The following is a 9,050-nucleotide window of genomic DNA, read 5'->3' as shown; positions in this document are numbered from 1 at the left end:
ATGTGTTTCCCCCCCACATATTTTCTGGTTTAGTTGTCCAACTGTACTTAACATAAGGCCATTCAACAGAAGAGAATGAGGCTCAAAGAAGTTAAAGACATTCTGGGTCTCAACTGCCAGTGATGCTTTAACAAGGCTAAGTGGATATGGAGAAGGACTAACTAAGGAATCGAGGAAGAGAAGCAGAATATCTGTCCATCGCTACTCTGCCTTTCCTGAAGACCTCAGGCAACCTTTGTCCCAGACATCCTGCAACAAACCTTACTGGCCCTTTCCCCACCACTGATCCACCCCCTCAACCTTCGTATGGAAATGTCTTTGTCTTTACTTGAGGTTGTTAGTCTTTCCTGTGTTTGAGAGTGGAGCTTCTTTGAGCAGTTTCCTCTCTATGCATATGTGCCCGTGCACACTATCTTGTCTTGGCCTCCACGTTTACTCCCTGCACATCACACTCATTTACTCTCTTCAGGAAAGGTACTAGCATGGAATAATTACTGAACTATCTCAAGTGAGTATAAGGAAGAGATCAGGTTAATAGTAGCAGTGAGCTAGCTAGAGTCTCAGAATGGACAGAAAATCCACAGAAAATGCTCCCGTGACTCTCCTTGCCATACAAGATGAAACCAAGATTCCTTCGTTAGCATGGATTCATCATCTAATTTCTGCCCACCTCTTCAGTACTACTATTTCTAATGTTAGTATCCCTTTCTCATATGTGCCCCGTTATGCACTCTGGAGACACAAAGTGGCAGGATTCGGTATTCTCATAGGCTCGCTCTCTTTGCAATACCTCCCCTCCTTTGTTTAGTTTGTAAGTTTCATCTCACACTTTAAGGCAATCCCAGCTACCACTTTCCCTCTTCTTCCTCCCGTGTCTGTCTGCTGCTCTATGCCAGTGGGTTAGGCACTGCCTTCTCTGTGTTCTCATGACCCTCAAGACCCATTTTTATTATGTCTCTGACAATTTCAACAGATATTTATTCTTTCACTATATTTACTAGATGCTATTTTGGCTACTAGAAATTAATGGTGGACAAAATATATGCACTCTCTGCTCTCGTAAACCTTATGGCCTGTTTCAAGACAGTTGCAGTAAACAGATACACTGGGGGAAAACCCCTCACCACTGGTCCAGTTTAAGTCTATTCCCTGAAGGAAAAATACATGTGAGGGCAGAGGAGAGCATCTAAAATGAAATCTAATTTAGATGGAGAGTGTGGGGCTAGTCTCCCAGAGGAATTGATATTTAACCTATAACCTGGAGGGTAAGAGTCACCAGGTAAAGGAGATTTTTTTTGGAGATCCTTTCAGAAGAAGCAACATGTACAAAAGCCCTGAGGAACTGAATGAGTTGGAGGTAAGCAAGAAAGCCAGTATAATTGCTTGTATAAAATTTTTTTTTAATTGACAAATAGAATTATATATGTATATATGTATATATGTTTATAGTGTACAGTAATACTTCTTGATATATATACATAGTATATCATAGAAAGGATAAATAAAGCTTATTGACCTATGCATTACTGCAAATACTTATTATTTATTTTTCATGAAAACATTTAATGTCTATTCTTTTAGCAATTTTCAAGAATGCAATACTTTGTTATTAACTATAGTTAGCATGACATACAATAGATCTTTTTCTCTTGAAGAGAAACTTCTCTGAAGAAAACAGGCACACAGCCTACAGACATATGAAAAAATGCTCATTATCTTTAATCATCAGAGAAATCAAAACTACTTTGAGATATCATATAACTCCAGTAAGAGTAGCCCACATTACAAAATCCCAAAACCAGAGATATTGGTGTGGATGTGGAGAAAAGCGGACACTTCTACACTGCTGGTGGGAATGAAAACTAATACTTTCCTTTTGGAAAGATGTGTGGAGAACACTTAGGGATCTAAAAATAGACCTGTCATTTGATCCTACAATTCCTCTACTAGGAATATATCCAGAAGACCAAAAATCACATTGTAACAAAGATATTTGTACCAGAATATTTATTGTAGCCCAATTCATAATTACTAAGTCATGGAAGAAGCCCAAGTGCCCATTGACCCATGAATGGATTAATAAATTGTGGTATATGTACACTATGGAATATAATGCAGCCTTAAAGAAAGATGGAGACTTTACCTCTTTCATGTTTACATGGATGGAGCTGGAACATATTCTTCTTAGCAAAGTATCTCAAGAATGGAAGAAAGAGTATCCAATGTACTCAGGTCCTACTATGAAACCAATTATAGCCCAAGAATATGGGGGAAAGAGAGAGGGAGGGGAGGGGAGAGAGGATGGGTGGAGGGAGGTTAATCGGTGGAACCACACCTATGGTGCAACTTACAAGAGTATATGTGAAATTTACTAAATGTAGAATATAAATGTCTTAACCCAATAACTAAGAAAATTCTGTGAAGGCTGTGTTAACCAGTTTGATGAAAATTTTTCAAATTGTATATAAAACCAGCACATTGTACTTCATGATTGCATTGATGTACACAGCTATGATTTAAGAAAAAAAGAATATAATTGGATATAAAAACAAAGATGTAATGAAAAATCTCATCCATAAAGTTCACATGCAATGTGGATGCATATATTTTTTTTTCCAGTAGACACTATTGTATCAAGCGTGTCTGGTCTTTTTCAAAATCATCTGACAACCACATTGGAAGTTTAAAACCATCTTAGAAATAGTACTGATAAAGACTTGGGAATATTTAGCCTCACTAATAAATAAATATGTATCAATATGGAAAAAAAACCTTTTTCTGCTACAAGATTGACATTCTGTACTCTTTGACCAACATCTTTCCACATGCCCACTCCACCCCGTGGCCTCTGGTAGCCACCACTCTAGACTCTGCTTTGGGTTTCACTCTTTGAGATTTCACATATGAGTGAAAAGATACAGAATACGTCTTTCTGTGCCTGGATTATTTCACTTAACATAATGTCCTTCAGGGTCATCATGTTACTGAAAATCACAGGATTTCCTTCTTTTTTATTAAACGTAGAATAATATTTCATTGTGTATATATCCCATGTTTTCTTTATTTATCCACTGATGGTCACTTAAGTGGCTTCTGTTGTAAGCTCCTGTTCCCCACCCCTCCCCCTCTGGGTCCCCCTGCCTTCTCCCATTCCCCCACCCTATGGGCAAGCTCCTGCTCCCCTGCCCTCTCTCATTCCCATGCCCTACGGGCAACCTCCTGCCCTCTCCTGTTCCCCAGCTTCTCCACCCTACGGGCCTTCTCAGCCACACTCCTATGCTTTCCAGAATTCAAAAAGGCATGGAAAGTCCCAAGTTTCACAAAACCCCTAAGTTCTCAGTAGATGAACAATGGTGGAAAACTCACTGAAGCTTGCACAGTAGTTTAACAATGGTGAAAACTCACCAAGGCTTGATTAATTACTGTTGTGTAACCATAACCATTGTGATTTAAGATGTATCCATTAATCAATTATTGTTATATAATCATAACCATTGTGATATGAGACCTTTCCATTGACAACCAAGCTGTAACCCTGCCAACGGCAACATTCCTCATCTCCCCCTGCTCGCTTAAGCTATGCAGAGAAAAAAAGGTATAAAAGACAAAAACCCCTGCACTTCGAGGCTGCTTGTCTCAGAACAACTGCCCCCTGTGCAGGTGTGAATGAATCACCAATTAATAGTATCTGAGTGGGTCCAAGTTTATTTTTTTTAATAACCCCAAGGTTATTTCAGCTTCCACATCTTGGCTATTTGTAAATAATGCTGCAATAAACAAGGGATATCTCCTCAATATACAATTTTATGTTTTTCTTTGATAAATACCAAGTAGTGAGATTGCTCTATTATATGTGTTAGTTCTGTTTTTAGTTTTTTGAGGAGCTGCCATGATGTTTTCCATGATGGTTGTATTATTTACATTGTATCAACAGTGTGTAAGAGTTCCTTTTCTCCACATATTTGACAACAGTTATCATTTTTTGTCTTTCTTACTAGCCCGTGTGAAGTAATAAATCCTTGTGGTTTTAATTTGCATTTTCTTGATTATTAATGATGTTGAGCACTTTTATATACCTGCTGGCCATTTGTGTATTTTCATTTGAGAAATGCCTATAATATCTCAAAAGAGAAATTGCCCACTTTTATTGAGTTATATTACTATTGAATCTTTGAGTTCCTTACATATTTTAATATTAACTCCTTATCAAAAATATAGTTAGCAATTTTTTCTCCCAATCCATAGGTTGTCTCAGTCTCTCTCTTTTTTCATTCTTTCTTTTGCTATGATGAAGCTTTTTTCTTAATGTAATCCCATTTGTCTACTTTTGCTTTTGTTGCCTGTGCTTTTGGGATACTACTGCTTTACCTTGTATTTTTCTGCAATGAATTTGAATTTCCCGACAGCATGGATTTATAAATTAGACTCAACCTTGTTGATCATGTTCTTTGTACAGTGTCAGGCATGGCAGACGTTTGTCTTATGAATAGCCATGCCTGTGCTGCCATTTTCTGCCCTGAAGCTGCCACCTTCATGCCTGACTAGCTGATTGTAAACTCCAGCCATCCAGGCAGCCAAGCCAAGCACACAGACATCATCTTCGTCACTATTTTTTTCTTTTTTTTTTGGTTGCAGTTTTTGGCTGGGAACCTGCCACCTCCAGCATATGGGACCAGCCCCCTATTCCTTGAGTCTTAGGTGCCACCTGCCACTATTTTTTTTTTAATTTTCACACCACACATTAAGTCAGCTACTAAGTCCTATAGATTCTACTGGCTAACATTTCCTTAGTCATATCGCCTCTACATTTCCCCAGTTTCATCTGGTGTCCTTTGGATTACTACAACAATTTCAGGTACAATTTTTCATGCTGTTGCCAGAGAGGTCTGAGGGTTGTTGTGATGACCTGAGTAACAAAGTAGACAGAGGAGAGGCCTTAAAGACATTCTGTCCAGGGAGCATATTGCAAGCAGAAGTTGGATCTATCAGGTGTAGAACACAAATGTCTTAATCTGTAATTGGGTAAATAAGGTGAAGGCTATGTTGATTAGTAGGATGTAAGCACTCCAATTTGTACAAATAATCAACATATTGAATCCCATAATGGCATAAATGCATTTATGATCTGTGAACAAATGACTTAATAATAATAAAAAAGACATTATGTCCTGATAAACAATTGCAGACTTTAACCCGTTTCTGCCAGCTTGTAGAACTGCCACACAAACTTTCTTTAGGTCCAATAGTGTATATTTTGACATTTTACCTAATTTTGAATACTAACACTCCACTCCAAAGTGAATATGGTATGTATGTTATATATAAACTTACCCTTGGCACATATGCTCAACTCTCTTAAATATGTATGGCTTTAATATTGAAATGCTGAAAATATGTAACTCTATTATATGGTACAAGGCCTGTGAGGCATAAAATGCTGAAAATGTATGACTCTATTATATGGTACAGGGCCTGTGAGGCATAAAAACTAATCTGGCCTTTCTCTTTTCTCTCTGTCTCTTTTTTGAGACAATAGTCTCATTCTATCACCCTGGGTAGAGTGCTTGTGTTATCATCATAGCTCACAGCAACCTCAAACTCTTGGGCTCAAGAGATCCTCTTGCCTCAGCCTCCCAAGTAGCTGGGACTACAGGTGCCCATCATAATGCCTGGCTAATTTTTCTATTTTTTAGTCGTGACAGGGTCTCACTCTCTCTCATGCTGGCCTCAAATTCCTGAGCTCAGGCCATCCACCCACCTCAGCCTCTCAGAGTGCTAAGATTACAGGCGTGAGTCACAACTCTCCACCTTCTCCTTCTTTTTACAAAGACAGTGCATCTTTAGTCCAAGCTGGAGACTATCTCTTCCTGGTTTGCAAATTGCTATCACCAGTAAAGCCCTCCTTTCTACCATTTAGCTATCCTGGTGATCTCCTAGAGGACATTGTGAAGATTAAATAAGATAACATATGCAAAGCACTTAAAAGAGTGTCTTGCATATATTGCACACTATTTAAATATTGACCATCATCATCTTTCTAAAATAAAAATATCATCAGATAATGTCCCAGTTTACAATTCCTTCAGTGCCTCCCAAACAGATTTGAAGGTAAATTTTCATTCTTTAAATTAAAGTTCCTACCAAAGTACTTGCTGTTTCAAATGATGACACGTATTTTTTTCATGCCTCTTTACCCTTATATGTACTATTTTACTGTTATTTATCTTTCTTATTATTTGCCTACCCTCTACTCAGATTTCCAATTTCCACTTAGGCCTAAACTTCTCTAGGAAGTTTTTGACCTCTATGGTCTAATTGACATTTATTTTCCATCTGCTGGCATGGTGCCACCTGCATCTCCCCCTGCTAATCCCCCATGACAGCATACTTCAATTGGTGCCCTCCTCATAATCCACATCATGGCATAGTGCAGTCCATTGCCTTCTCTGTCTCCTCCTTTGGGTGTTAATTTCTTAAGGTGGTAACTATTACTTATTTGAGCTCCTATTTCCTGACTATACCACAGGGCATGGAAAAGAACTAGGTAGTAAGTATATACTCTGGAATAAATAACTACATCAGTGATTTCTTTGGGCTCTGTCATGTCTCCCAGACTTGCTCCTTGCTGCTATCACTGCTGGATCTATAGTAACCTAGCAGTCCATTGATCTGCCATTTTTAAAAAACTATCTCTCCCCTTGAAGATAGAAGGTAGAGTTCATCAGTGAAAGAGTGCAGGACATTCTTGTTTGCAATAAAAGAGTGAAAGTCACGAACCCCAGGAGAAAGCCCATGGGAAGAGGCTACCAGGGCTTTCCTCTTGGTGGTGTCCAGTAGCCTGCAGATTTCTGATGAATCATCTCACTAGATAATATGAAAAGGACACCAACTAATTCTACAAGTCTATTTTATGGTTTATTGATTTGGCAAAAGAGCCTGGAGGAGTGTTTTTCCCCTTGGATCATAGCTACTAATTGAGATAATGCATGAGAAACAATGTGGGCACAGCTCCCAAGGGTGCTAGTTAGTAACATTACCAAGCAGGGCATTGACTCGGATGCTGATATACAGAAATAAATCTTCATTAATTACACTCATTAGAGTTGAGGCTGGGCCAAGCAATGTAGAGAGTTACAAGGACCACCATTCTGGGGAGCATAATGGTAAGACTTTTGCTGCTGGCTTGAAAAATTTTAAGAGAACTGAAGACGCGTAATAGACCAGAAATGCTTTAGATGTAGCAAATTACTGAGACATTTCTTTAAAGGACTTAGACCATGATTAGAAAATAATTGCATTCCTCTTTGCCCTAGGATCCATATCTTGGGGCATGTGAAACTCATTTACAGCGGGGATTTTGTCTTTATTTTATATACACATAGATGTCTTAAAAAATTTATGCCATCTCAAAGATGATAGCTAGTTATACATATATCTTATGTTCTATTCAGAAACTGTTGATATTTTCTTAGAACTGGGTCTACAAATACATGACAGGGAAGGGTTGCAGGGTGGTAATAAGAAAAGTAGTTTAACAGGGAGATTGTGTCTAAGGTTGAGGTCTTAAGGATAGGAAAAAAGATCATTAGAGATATTGCAGAATGGTCATAGAAGCTATCCCAACCATCAATCTTAAGAAGGAAGTAAGGAAGAAGGGAAGAAAGGAATAATTAATAAATAAAACTTCTTGTGTGCAAATCTGGGCTACAGTTTTTACTTATACTATCCATTAATCCTTATGATATCCCAAATTTCAGAAGAAAAAACTAAAATTCAGGAGCATTATTTGCCCAAGGAAAATACTGCAACAAGGATGTGAATTCATGCCTTTTTACTCCATCTCTAGTTCTTTCTTCATGACAAAAGTCTTTATTCAGCTTCCTTGCTCATTGGAAGTATCTTTACCAGCTATACGAGAAATACCTACACATTAGTTGCATAGACTTATTTATATATTAATTTGATTAATCACTGATTTTACTACATAGATTTTTTAATATTTGCTATTATTAGAAACTCTGATGCTGTTAGAGTTGTTCCTGCTGCATAAAGTTTTGTCAATTTAACAACATGGTCTTTTCCTTCTAAAAGCTCAAACTGTACTAAACAAGAAAGATTATTACCTAGAATTATTAAGTTTCAAATGTGAGGAGTTCTAGAATGAATGTTTCATAGGGCAGGTATTTTTATTTTGTTCACCGATGTATCCTAAACATCTAACGGAGTGTTAGAACTTAGAATGTAACCAGCAAATATTTGTTAAATTGAAAGAGAACTTGGGAACCTGACTTGGCACAAAATGAATAGAAAGATCACAGGATCTGCCTAACTATACGTAAGGTGACCAGACATCCCACTTTTGGCGGGACAGTCCTGATTTTTAACAATTTGTCCCATGTCCCGCGGTGTTTTAAAAAACTCCTGATTTTTGGAAATAATGCCCGACAAGCTAGGGAACAGCGGGAGAATGGGAAGGGAATATATGGTTTTCAGCAGCCATGTGGCTATTTTGCCAGGATATGAGTTTTATATTATTTTTAATTTTATAATGTTAAACTTTAATAATAAATAATTGTTGAGAACTGATTATCGAGAATGGCTTATCAAAGTTCTCATTGTTGATCAGTTGTTAGAATTCAACCACCATTGTTTGGATTTAATGAACAATGGCATTTTTTTGGCATTGGCAATGACGAAAACATTTTGTAACTGTCTCTCAGACGATACACATCATACTGCATGCTAGTGCTAGTTAAACAAGTGATGTCAACAAATTAGTTATTCAGATAATTTACGTAAGTTATTTATTTACTTCATGAATTTAGCAGACAGTACTCATATTATTTATATTTTATAGTGGCGGCAAAAAGTCTACCGCTGGCCTTGAAAGTGACACTTATGACTTAAGAGGTATCATTATTAAAAAATATATTGATAAGGAAAAGGTTAAATCTTGGGCATCAACAAAAATCACAACAGAGAACAAATGGTTAGAAATATTTCATCATTTTGAAACAAACCATGTTCCATACAATAATGCACTAAAAATT

The sequence above is a fragment of the Otolemur garnettii genome, unplaced genomic scaffold, assembly GCF_000181295.1.
Source record: "Otolemur garnettii isolate 467f Iridium unplaced genomic scaffold, OtoGar3 scaffold00091, whole genome shotgun sequence".
In the NCBI taxonomy this organism is placed as follows: Eukaryota; Metazoa; Chordata; class Mammalia; order Primates; family Galagidae; genus Otolemur; species Otolemur garnettii.
The sequence above is the reverse complement of the archived record's forward strand: the minus strand, read 5'-3'. Positions refer to the sequence as shown.